This window comes from Notolepis coatsorum (genome assembly GCF_963971535.1).
Source record: "Notolepis coatsorum genome assembly, chromosome: 15".
Classification (NCBI taxonomy): domain Eukaryota; kingdom Metazoa; phylum Chordata; class Actinopteri; order Aulopiformes; family Paralepididae; genus Notolepis; species Notolepis coatsorum.
This window is the reverse complement of record NC_140179.1, coordinates 11,514,505-11,528,059: the sequence shown is the minus strand read 5'-3', so window position 1 is coordinate 11,528,059 and position 13,555 is coordinate 11,514,505. Positions and strand designations below refer to the sequence as shown.

The 13,555-nt window shown below is 39.1% G+C and overlaps 1 protein-coding gene across 1 annotated transcript in view; it reads left to right on the top strand.

Moving 5' to 3' along the window:
- The first annotated feature begins 2,007 nt into the window (after positions 1-2,007).
- The window catches only part of slc7a6 (solute carrier family 7 member 6), a 49,235-nt gene continuing 37,687 nt past the window's right edge, over positions 2,008-13,555 (top strand). The window contains exon 1 of the mRNA XM_084330401.1: positions 2,008-2,112. The gene's annotated coding sequence lies outside the window, so the exon portion shown is untranslated. The remainder of the gene's footprint in view (positions 2,113-13,555) is intronic.

Sequence of the window (13,555 nt, the reverse complement as noted above, 5' to 3'; positions counted from 1 at the left end):
GAATTACTGCACCAGAATGCAGGAAATTAAGTCTTTGTAACAAAATAATTCCCCAGTCCGGCCCTGCTTATGTTAGTTGTCAATGGACAACAACATGCTGTGTGTGCGTGTGTGAGAGTGTGAGAGAGAGAGAATGAATGACAATTGCTTGCTGTGAGAGAGAGAGAGAGAGAGAGAGAGAGAGAGAGAGAGAGAGAGAGAGAGATAATGAAGTACATTTGCTGAAATACAGTTGTTCTTCATTTTCTCACTTGCTATGTGAGAATGTTAGTGATTATGTTCTCAATGCCCCTTGCATTGTATGCGTTGTGTGGAAGAGTTTGCTAGTTCTAGTGCTACCCCCTTTGTACATTGTGGCTGTGTCTGACAAAAGTTAACAATAAATAACGCTATTAGGAATAGATTTGCCTCCTGCGTGAACTGTGCATAGCTGAATAGACTGTATTTTAACGTCGGTCATATGGTGGTACTTGGAGTCTCGCTATGTTCTCAGGTGGTACTTGGTGTAAAAAGGTTGAGAACCACTGATCTAGCTGCTAGAGCTGTACCCCTCCCCCTCCCCCTGTAGCTGCAGAACTGTACCCCTCTTGTTGTACTCCATTTATAAGTTACTTTGGATAAAAGCTTCAGCTAAATGACTAAATAATATACATATAAATGTAAATGAAAAAACTGTGATGAAAACAAACCTGTAAATAATGTGTATCTCCTCTTACGGAGCCACCCTGTGGAATGGGCTAGACTAGAGGATGAACTAAAATATTGCTCTTCATCTGCTACATTCTCCCCCTCTGTCACATATTTTGCAAATACCACCTCAACTTCCACTGCACAACTTGTGTCTTACCTATATATATTTTTTCTATGCCTATTTTCATTGTATTTTGCACAATCGATGCGGGCATGACCACCCGCATTTCACTGTATGCCCTGGTATGTATGTGACAAATAAACCTCTTGATTCTTACTTTCACCTCGGCAACATTGCCAAAATTCAACACTGCCTCTCCCCGCCTGCTGCTGAATCCCTCATACACGCCTGCATCTCCTCCCGCTTGGACTATTGCAACTCCCTCCTCACTGGCATCACCTCCCGCTCCCTCCACGAATTGCAGATGGTCCAGAACTCAGCCGCCCGCCTCCTCACTAACACCCGGTCCTGTGAACACATCACTCCTGTCCTCCATTCTCTCCACTGGCTCCCGATCAAACACTGCATAAACTTCAAAACACTACTCCTCACCTTCAAAGCCCTCCATAGCCTGGCCTCCTTCTCCCCTACCTGACTGATCTCCTTCTCCCCTACCGCCCCACCTGTTCCCTCCGGTCCTCCTCCACTGCCTCCCTCACTGTCCCGACATCCAAACTCAAAAACGTTGGTGATCGGGCCTTCTCTCGCACTGCACCCCGACTCTGGAACTCCCTCCCTCAGACCATCAGAGACTCCCCCACACTAGTCTCCACCTTCAAATCCCGCCTCAAAACCCACCTGTTCTCCCTAGCCTTCAACCCTCCCCCCCCTCCCATCCAACCTGTTTTGATCTTTGTTACTGTGGCTTTGTGTTTCTGTGTATCTCATGCTGTTTTCCCTGTTTCCCTTGTGGTCTTATGTTCCTTTTGTTTCTTCCAGAGAAATACTTTCGTCTTGTTTACATCAAGCAACACTGGTCTTTTAAATATCACTGCTTTATTATGAGTATAGATGCATATGATTAGGCCAACCTAACTATGTGAGATAGATAGGTGCCTTTTGGATATTATTATACTGTACACAGTAGGCAACTCTGGCCATAATAGGGATGTGATGCCGGCGTCACGTGACGTCATTCTGCTCTGCAGCGGAGCTGCGCCTCGGAGCTGCAGCCAGTTGTTGACAGTCCTCTCCGGTAACGGTAAGAGCCTTTATTGCACCTCTGCAACCCTAACCTTTAACCTCAACCCTAACCCTACAATCACCTCCACTCAGAGCAATAGTGAAGAAGAATCTCCTCTAACCCTAACCGTCCCCAGGTCAGAAGGTAGAGGAGGTGATGTGTGGAGAACAGACTTCCTCCGGCTGTTGGACAAAGAGGACATTCTTCTTCCTTTAAATTGGCCAGAAGACATCGCCAGGTTAGCATTAGGATGTGTTTTAATTTAAAAAGTAAACACCGTGTTTTATTTATGTCCCACTGGTGTTATTAAAGAAACAGAGACGCGGTGTTGGTGGTTTATATTATTATATAGCCCAGGAGGCTGCAGCACAGTTTTAATAAACACACGCTGCTCCCGAACACACGACACGACACCTGGAACTGTCTGTTGTTTGAAAAGCAGTATTTAGTTTATGAGATGCGCGATTTGAAACTAGCCCCCCTTATAGTTTAGACCTATAGTTAGGCCTTAGCGTTTGGAAGTAGCCTAGACGTTTTACAGGTGAGGCTTGATGTTGTCTTTTATAATAATAATATTATTATTATAACTGTGATTCTGAGTCCGTTGTTTCTCGCGCAGCGCTGCGCGTCAGTCAGGCTCCTGCCAGTCATAACGAGGCTGCTGGAACATTACAGATGTAGTACAGATGTACTTTGACAGATGTACTTTAACATTACAGATGTAAACTTTAACATTACAGATGTACAGATGTACTTTGACATTACAGATGTACTTTAACATTACAGATGTAAACTTTAACATTACAGATGTAAACTTTAACATTACAGATGTACTTTAACATTACAGATTACAGATGTGGGCAATTCCAGCGTTATGGATGTTACATTCAGAGAGAACATTGGAAACTTAACTTGATTGAAACTTAACTTAACTTGATTGACTTAACATTGACAAGGCATCGATTTGAATTGGAAGTATAATTTACACATTTTAGTTACACTTATTGAGATAAAGATGAGCCTGCAGTAAGAAATGTTTTGACCTTTTGGATTTTGAGATAGGTGACAAAATACACAGCGTTATGGATGTTACGGAAATTGACAAGCTTTTCGGACTCACTGAACACATGATGAAAACTCTGTGAATATCTTTTTCAAAGAATAACATGTTTACTATCACTTTGTAGGGAAGGGTTTGAGGTACCCAAAAAGCACATTCAGGAAAACCTGGCATTTCCTCTCAAGGAATGAATCATAAAAAAGTGCTGTTATGGATGTTACATTTTTGCGTTATGGATGTTACACGTCTGAAATAGACAAAAACCACTATCAAAAATAGGGCTTTACCCACACGTGTTTGACTTCGGTGGACCATTTTGAGGGTCAAACCAGACTGGATTCATGTTGTAGTTGAATATATATAGAACACAAATGTTCTAGAATGTTCTATTATGACATCATACTGTGACATCACAAATGTTCTAGAATGTTTGATTATGACATCATACTGTGACATCACAAATGTTCTAGAATGTGCTATTATGACATCATATTGTGACATCACAAATGTTCTAATATAAAATATCAGTCACTTCTGAAAATAAATTACAAAACGTTTTTGGAAAATAGCTCTTTATTTGATTAACATAAAAAAGTGTTTTCTATACAGAGAACAGCAATATTAATATCGGTTAAATCAGAAAATGAGTTTTGGAGCAATTCCATGAAAATGTCAACCTCACCATGAAAAAGAAAGTTATAAAAGTTATAAAAGTTATCTGCCTGGACTGGTTCAGAGAAATCGTATCTCCCTCTGTTATCCATGTGAGGATTGAGGTGTTCACGAATCTGATCAAAACTGACCCAGGACTTGTCCTCTTTGGTTGGACGTGCAGCGGTAAGCCTCCATAAGGGACATGGACATGAACCCTGCACCCTCTGCTTGACTCCTTCTCTTATGGTCACTGCATCCCTCATTCCTGGGGCCTGTCTTGAAATGTCGTCCCTGGAATAATACTGGAATAATACTCATTTACTTTTTGGTTTCATTTGGGGTTTCTGTGTTTTTTGGGGTGGGTTTCTTGTCACGATACTCAGCAAAACAATAACAAATACACATGTAGGCTGAGCAGGCGCGAGGGGGAGGTGGCCGACAGCAGCCGATTAGCAGTAGGCTAAACGTGGACACTGCTCTGCCTAGACCAGGGCTATTCAACTGGCGGCCCGCGGGCTGATTCTGACCGGCCCGCCAAAGATTACATGATAATATATATATATATATATTTTTTTTTTTTTTTTTTACTTTTTTCTTTTCATGTCAACGTTAACACGCACAATTGAGACAAAAGTCACTCAATTAATGACAGATTTCATTGATAAATTGAGGGAAAACTTTGCAAGTCGATTTGATGAATTTGACATGTCCAGAGAATTGATGCATTTTGTGAGCAACCCATTTGCCAATGTAGCTGCTATTTCCACAAAAGGACAAGAGTTCCTTGCATCACTTCACATTGATGAAGGTCAAGCATGCAAGCATCATCTGCTCTGAAGCAGGCACTTGAGAGAATGAATCCACCACAACATTTTGGATAAAGTGTATTCATGTCAAGACATTCCCCAAAATAAAAACGCTGGCAATATCTGTGCTAACAATGTTTGGCTCAACATACACCTGTGAATCCAGTTTCTCTCACATGAATGCCATTAAAACAAGCAACGTGCCTCCTTGACAAATGACATTTACATTTACATTTACATTTAGTCATTTAGCTGACGCTTTTATCCAAAGCGACTTACAGCATTTGCATCACTGTTTGCGGGTAGCCCTCACTTCCTATGAACCCTCTTTCTCTGCCATTGCCCAGTCAAAGAAGTGCAATCGCTCTCATTAGATGTGTGTATGTAGGCTAGGCCTGTCTGCCCCCCACCCCCCTGATGTTTGAGAGTTAAGAGTGGACAATAAGTGCTAATAAGATGCTGTGATTTGCTGTTGTTGCACAGACATGAAGCACTTTTTCATAAGCTCAGCTGCACTATAAATGTGTTTTTTTGTTCAAGTGTTGATGTTAGAATGTTCAGATGCACATCATGCACTTGTTTGTTTTTTATTTTATTTTTATATTGAAATGTTGAAGAGGAGATGTTGCAGTTGTTGCACAGTCATAAATGAAGCACTTTTTGCAGGAGATGTTGCAGATGTGGCACATAAATGAAGCACTTTTTTTGAAAAGTATACTACTTTTGCAATGTAGTTAAATAAAAGTTGTGAAAATGTGGTTGCGTGTTGTGTCAAGTGTACATATATTCATAGCACGGGGAGGCGCCGTGGCAGCCCGGCCCCTGGCCCCTTGGGTTTCTGACAATGTGGCCCCCTGAACAATTTAGTTGAATAGCCCTGGCCTAGACCAACAATGTGTGAAAAAGTTGTGTCCGGGAATATGTTGGATTTTAATCAAACAAGGAGTCATAAAATACTTCTGATTTAAATCAAACAAAGGGGTCATAATCGGACTTAACAACACACATTTTTGATAGTGTTTTTTTGTCTATTTCAGACGTGTAACATCCATAACGTAAAAATGTAACATCCATAACAGCACTTTCTTGTGATTCATTCCTTGAGAGGAAATGCCAGGTTTTCCTGAATGTGCTTTTTGGGTACCTCAAACCCTTCCCTACAAGGTGATAGTAAACATGTTATTCTTTGAAAAAGATATTCACAGAGTTTTCATCATGTGTTCAGTGAGTCCGAAAAGCTTGTCAATTTCCGTAACATCCATAACGCTGTGTATTTTGTCACCTATCTCAAAATCCAAAAGGTCAAAACATTTCTTATTGCAGGCTTATCTTTATCTCAATAAGTGTAACTAAAATGTGTAAATTATACTTCAAACAAAGGGGTCATAATCGGACTTAACAACACACATTCGCAATGTAACATCCGTCACTTGCAATGTAACATACATAACGGTAACATCCATAACACTTGTAAAGAATACAAAAAATAAGACCAGAATGACTAATTGTTGCTAATATGTCATCTTTATAAAAGTTAGCTTTGCTTAGGAAGTTTGGTTGACATTGCATTCCAGATGCATGTTTTATGACAACTTTTCCTGGAAAACGTTATGGATGTTACATTCGCTGTCCCATAAAGGGGCATTATAACAGCATGCTTCACCTGCCAATGGAAAGACACAAAGTACATAATTGATTCACATATTGATACAACAGCCCTTCATGACCAAAGGTGAGGTTTAAAAAATATCTGTTGATTTTTTTTGCCATTCTGGCCATTCAGAAAGTCATACAATTAGGTTAATCGAAAAATACATTTTTACATCATTGTGTCTCCTCCTGTAGTGTGAAAAAACATGCATTCTCATAAATATTACGATCAAATCTATTTTGTACTTCAAAATATAGACCTTGATGATACATTTGAAATTGGTTTGGTTATGATCATGTTATTTTAATTTTTTCATGGTGAGGTTGACATTTGCATGGAATTGCTCATGTACTTTAACATTACAGATGTACATTTTAACATTACAGATGTAAACATTAACATTACAGATATACTTTAACATTACAGATTACAGATGTACTTTAACATTACAGATGTAAACTTTAACATTACAGATGTACTTTAACATTACAGATGTACTTTAACATTACAGATGTAAACTTTAACATTACAGATGTACTTTAACATTACAGATGTAAACTTTAACATTACAGATGTACTTTAACATTACAGATGTACTTTACAGATGTACTTTAACATTACAGATGTAAACTTTAACATTACAGATGTACTTTAACATTACAGATGTAAACTTTAACATTACAGATGTAAACTTTTTGGACAACAATTGTAGATTTTGTATTATTATGGCTGCGCGTGCACGGAATACACATTGTCAGGCGGCGTGCACGTGCGCCGTGTTTGGACGCCACAACAGTTGTATCTGTTTTCCACAGGAATACATCGATCCCACAGGATTGATCTGATGTGATGATGATCTGTTCACTGTGGAAAGGTGGAGGGTTTCTGAAGCAGGAACTGGCAGCTGTGGCTTGTTGTACCACTTGTTGTGACTTAGTTGATAGGAAGCTGCGTCAGTGTTGAAATAGTTATACGGTTGGGACTAGTTCGGAGTACACATTTTTACAATAAAAGAAATAATAATAATCACTGGAATCAGACGAGAAAATAGCATTAAAGGAAAATGGCAAAACAAATATTGTGTAGGGGGGCTTTGCATGAGATGCCCAGGAGGAGGGAGGCATGGACTTTGGGGGGGGGGGTCTCTTCTGTGTGTTGATTGATTGATTGAACATTTAAATGAACAGATTGCAGAATGGGTACAGTACAGCTGTCTGGATGCAGACCAGAGAAAGACTTTCGTCTCGTTTACATCAGGGTCCCCCATTTTCATCATTTATCATCATTTATTTATTCGTACATGGAATCACCACAGTCCAACAGTACATATTCACATAATTCACAAAAAATACCATGGCCGAAAGGAACAGGAAGAAGAAAAAATCTTATATATACCTGCCCCTACACACGTACAACACACCGATAGACATATTGTGTAAAACCAAACAGAATATACCCATTTTGCAAAAAATAAATAAAATTTTAACATCAACACAACCAAATTAAATCAACATAAATAAACCCATTTTGTCTATCTATCAGTCAAACTACATATTTAGGTTAATTCATTTACACACACACACCCCCACACACACACACTTATATAATGTATTATACTTCTATATACTATCTAATTTCTATTTTATTATAATATAACTAAATCATACTATTTATTCTACACCATATTGGTACAGTATTATACAATATTTTAATATATTATTATTCTATGTTACGCTGCTATATACTATATTACTATACTCATACTGGCCTACACTACAACTCTATGCTACGTCATCCTGACACGCTAAGCTGCAATATTATACTAAACTGTGCTATACTGTCTATGTATCTTTTCTTTGCACAACCTTTTGAAGTGAAATATATTATTGGAACTCTTTTCATCGTTCTGCAAAGAGTTCCATAGTTTGATACCTATAACTGAGGTGCACCTTTGTTTTAAAGTTGTTCGTGCAAATTGGTGTTTAAAATTTAATTTCCTTCTGCTGTCATCTGGACAGGGAACGAACAACCTCTGTATATTTGCTGGTAATACTCTGCATTTTGCTCTAAACAAAACTAATAAAGTCTGTATTTCAGCTAACTCTTTAAGTTTCAATAGTCTGGATTTAATAAATAATTCGTTGGTATGTTCTCTTGAATCTACATTGTGAACTATTCTTACTGCTCTCTTCTGTAATATAAATAATAGCTTTATGTTGCTTTCATACGTGTTACCCCACACTTCCACACAGTAACTCAAATATGGTAGGATGAGTGAACAATATAATATTCGCATAGAATTATAATCAAGCACATTCTTTGCCTTGTTCAAAACAAAAACACTCTTGGCTACCTTATTTTTTATGTACATTATATGTGGCTTCCATGTCAATTTCTCATCCAACATAACACCCAAAATTTTTAACTCAGATACTCTTTCAATATTAACTCCGTCAATACATAATGCCACATTGTCCTTCTTTCGATTAGTAAATATCATAAATTTCGTTTTTTCCAAATTTAGGGATAGCTTATTGTTATCAAACCATATCTTAAGTTTACACATTTCATTTACAATGTCATCTGCAAATTTTTTAAGGTATTTTCCTGAACTGAAGAAATTTGTATCATCAGCAAATAAAACAAGTTGCAATATGTTTGACACTTCACATATATCATTAATATATAAAATAAAAAGTTTGGGCCCCAGGACCGAACCTTGAGGGACACCACATTCAATATTCATACATTCAGATGTGTAACCAGAGAGTTGTACATATTGTTGTCTATTTTCAAGATAGCTACTTAACCAGTTCATCGCCACCCCTCTCACACCGTATGTTTGTAATTTAGAAATTAAAATGTGATGATCTATCGTATCAAATGCTTTTTTTAAGTCAATAAACACCCCTATTGTGTAATTCCTCTCATCTACTGCTGTGGTTATTTCTTCATATATATTCATTAAGGCTAAGGCTGTTGATCGATTTGCCCTGAATCCATACTGACTCTCACTCAGCAGGTTATTCTTTTCAATAAAACTATCTAATTTATGAGCAAACACTTTTTCAAGAATCTTGGAAAATTGTGAAAGCAAAGACACTGGTCTGTAGTTGGTAAAGCTGTGTTTGTCCCCAGATTTAAATAGAGGAATAACCTTTGCTATTTTCATTCTGTCTGGAAAGGTGCCTGTTTGAAAGGAAAGATTAAAAATATGACACAGGGGGTTAATTATACAATCAATGGTCTTCTTCACAATTATCATGTCAATTCCATCACTGTCAGTTGATGTCTTATTTTTTGAATTTAATGCTATTTCTATAATTTGTCTGTCATAGAAACATAGACTGCAACACTTTACTTTCCCCTGTCCAGTCTTTATTTGCTTTCCCTTCATTATGACTTTGGATATTCTTAGCAAGGTTTGGGCCTACATTTACAAAAAATGAATTAAATTCATTTACCACTTCATTCACGTTTTTAATAACCGTATTGTTGTCATTAATTAAGTAATTGGGTAAATCTGCAGATACAGCTTTGCTTCCAATGACATTTCGTAAAATCTTCCAAGTTTCTTTGATATTATTTATATTTTCCTTTAAGACATTATTATAGTGTTCTTTCTTTGCATTTCTAATTATAGTAGTTAATTTATTTTTGTAAGCTTTATATTGATTTTCAGCCTTTTTTGTTCTTAATTTGATAAAATCTCTATAGAGTTTGTTTTTCTTTTTACTTGCATTTTGTAAGCCCTTTGTCATCCAGGGTTTTATTTTATAATTACATTTTTGCTTCCGTACTACCATTGGACAGTGTTCTTCATACAGCGACAAGTAAATGTCCAAAAATGCCTCATATGCAGCATTTACTTCTTCCACATAAACCCCTTTCCACTCCTCATTAACCAGATCATTCCTGAACTTGGCTATTGTGTCATCAGTTCTTACCCTTGTGTATCTAAGGGAGTTTTCTTCCTTCTTTGTCTTAATTTGACAGTCATATATTACACATTTTTACAATAAAAGAAATAATAATAATCACTGGAATCAGACGAGAAAATAGCATTAAAGGAAAATGGCAAAACAAATATTGTGTAGGGGGGCTTTGCATGAGATGCCCAGGAGGAGGGAGGCATGGACTTTGGGGGGGGGGGGGGGTCTCTTCTGTGTGTTGATTGATTGATTGAACATTTAAATTAACAGATTGCAGAATGGGTACAGTACAGCTGTCTGGATGCAGACCAGAGAAAGACTTTCGTCTCGTTTACATCAGGGTCCCCCATTTTCAATTCATCATGGCATTTATGACATACATGACATACAGATATAAAGATATATGAATCTAATCTAATCATCTAATCTAATCATGACATTTAAGACAGATACAGATATAGAGTACTGTTACATTTGTGACATACAAGATATGCAAATATACAGTATACTGTTAAACAGAGATCCTAACAGAAAATATATACATACGAGGGGGAGGAGACTGTACATTGGGTGGGTGGGGGGGAGGGGGGTGCAAGGTGCAAGCATAGGGACGGGGGGGGGGGGGGGTTGGACATTTACCGGGGCCAGTTTCCAATTGTAGGCTCCCGTAGGTGCTCTTTGAGAGCGGTTTTGAAGGTGGGTAGGGATTCACATTCCTTTACAGCTGTTAGGTAGGGATCGTTCCACATTGATGTGGCATAATTGCGAAACGTGTTTAGTCCCTTGTTTAAATGTCTTTGTGCAGCTCCCAGGTGTCCAGACAGAAAGATTCACTGGAGCGGAGGTCCTGGGCACAAGAGAAGCAATGTTAGAGCAGGGACTAATCACAAGAGAAGGTCTAGCAGTAGCAGGTCTTCAGGCTGAGTCGTTGTACCTAGGTAATTTAGAATAACACCACGACGAGGTAAGATAAGATAAGATATTCCTTTATTGATCCCCTTAGGGAAATTCAGGCATCATAGCAGCATGGGGGGGAGGGGGGGGGGGTACAGGTAGTAAAAAACACAGTATACAGGTAGTAAAAAACAACACAGGCAGTGTAAACAATTTGATCAATATGGTCAATATAATTTACTATCTGACTAGCTGAGGAATATTCACATTATTCACAGTGTCACATAAGGTCTGGTCAGAATCTGCCGGTAGATGTAGTGCCTTGCTGATCAGGGGATGAGATACAGCTGTGTGGAGTGAGGTGCCTGGCAGCGTGTGAATCAGGGGATGAGGCACAGCTGTGTTGAGTGAGGAGCTTGACAGGGGGTGAAGGGGTGCCGCCCATATAGGATGTGAAGCTTCCGTTGTGAATGTGGGAGAGGATGAGGAGGAGTGAAGAAGGTGTGTGGTGAATGTGGACGGAGGATGAGGAGGAGGAGTGAAGAAGGCTCTTGCTGTGATTATGACACTTGTGGGCCTTCTTGACCAGGGTCGAGGTGTTGGTGGTCCAGGACAGGTCCTCAGAGATGTGGACTCCCAGGAATTTGAAACTACAGACCCGCTCAACCTCCTCTCCATTGATGTGGATGGGGCTGTGCGTGCCTGTTTTATTTAGCACCGCTGTAGGGCAAAACACATGTTACTCCAAAAGGGTAAATCTTAAGTTAAAGGAATATTTTTGTAGAACTTTCTACTTCATCTAAGCTAGTGGCCAGTGCTGTCAACACCACCATTCCTCCCAGGTGTCGAGCTCCTCATTCACTCCCATTCATTTTGGGTGCCGCCTTGTCTATAAACAACCCAGGTGGCCAAAAAGCTTTGGCCCAATAATGGCCGGAAGAAATTACTCTGCCGAAGTCCGGTTGCCGGAAGCAGCCCAGATGCGGTTTGTACACTGGTACACTGGTACACTGGGCCACTGGGCCGAAGCCTAGCCGACACTGCCAGCATTGGGCCAGAATCTCCCCAGAGAAACTACCAGAACTTGCCCATGCAATACTGGTACTACCCAGTATTCTGCCAGAGCTACCCCACTATCTGCCTATGACCGTACATTACCGGAAATACAGTAGGAAATGGTTGATTAGTAATACAAAACCATATAAGGACCCTTCCCTTTACCAATGCAGTATTGGCATGTCCCTCATTGAAGAATCCAGAAGTTTACATGCTGTCTCCTACCTCACTGAAGTATATTCTCAGTGTGTGACCTGGATGCTTCCAGTTTCCACATCAGTTAGCAGATGAATGTGAAACAGCCTAGTGTCAAACTATACATCATTCTGCAGTGAAGCTCAAATATCAAGTAAAGTAACAGCTTACCCCCATACATGTATGCTACTTTTTCCAGTTAGAAATGACACCATGAATAGGTTATATTTAAACATTTATTCAAAACAATTAAAAAATAATAATATCATTGTTATAACATTCAAACAAAAATGTACAACTATAGTACATATCTGTGTGTATGTGTGTATGTGTGTGTGTACGTATGTGTGTGTCTGTGTATGTGTGTGTGTGTGTGTGTGCTAGCAAATGCAATCCTGTGAGATAAGGCAAACAAGATGGTATTTTTCCTTGTCAGTCAATGTCAGCGTTTTCAATCTCTAGATGTAATTCGTCTACACAATCCACAGCAGAGAATAACCATCAGATAAAATACTACTGTATGTTTAATTTTCACGCAATTTGAACAACGGTTCGATTCCCGCCCCTCCCGGGCAGCGTGTCAAAGTGTCGTTGAGCAAGACACTTAACCCCTAACTGCTCCCGTTGGCACCTTGCATGGTCAGTGTGTGTGAATGTGTGAGTGAATAAGGAGCTGTCTACACGAGCGCTGGGTTTAATGTAACCGTGATTGTATGTGCGCAGTGAATGTGAGACATAAGTTGATAAAAGTGCTTTGGATAAAAGCGGCAGGCTATATAAATGCAGTCCATTTAAAGGGGGCATGATGGAGAATGTCTTGCCTGGTCTTTGTATTAGGGTTGGGTACTAGGTTTTTTTTTGGTACTTTAGTCTAAAAATGTTTTATCCGCCTACCTCAGTTGTAAAAAAAAATTCCAAACTTCTAACTATTTATTATCATTATTATTTATTTAGAACAATTTGTATATATATATATAATATTGCAGCGAGCGTTGTCTGCATCTGCATCTATCGTTTTCGGCTTGCCATTGCCCCGACTGCTTTGTTGTTGTTGGTGTGTATCCACCCTTATGCACAAGCGCATTACAATGATACATTCTAAAACCCCTAAGTGAAATAAAAATAAACAGTAGCAGCCCAAACATAGCTGTACAATCAAGCAAACAAACACACAGGTGGCGACAGCAACGCTGCTCTCAGGCCGTGCAACAGTTGCCTGTAACGTAAAACATACACTCAGATGGGGTGCTAGCTAGCAACTATGTTAGCCAGCAAAATAGCTAACTAGCAGCTATGTTAGCAAGCGACATAGCTAGCTAGCCAATGATGGCTATCTCAAAACATATTGATGGTACGATTAGAATGAATCGACCAGTAATGCATAAACATGTTTACAAACAATGTATGAATCCAATATAGGGTAAAAGGGGCGA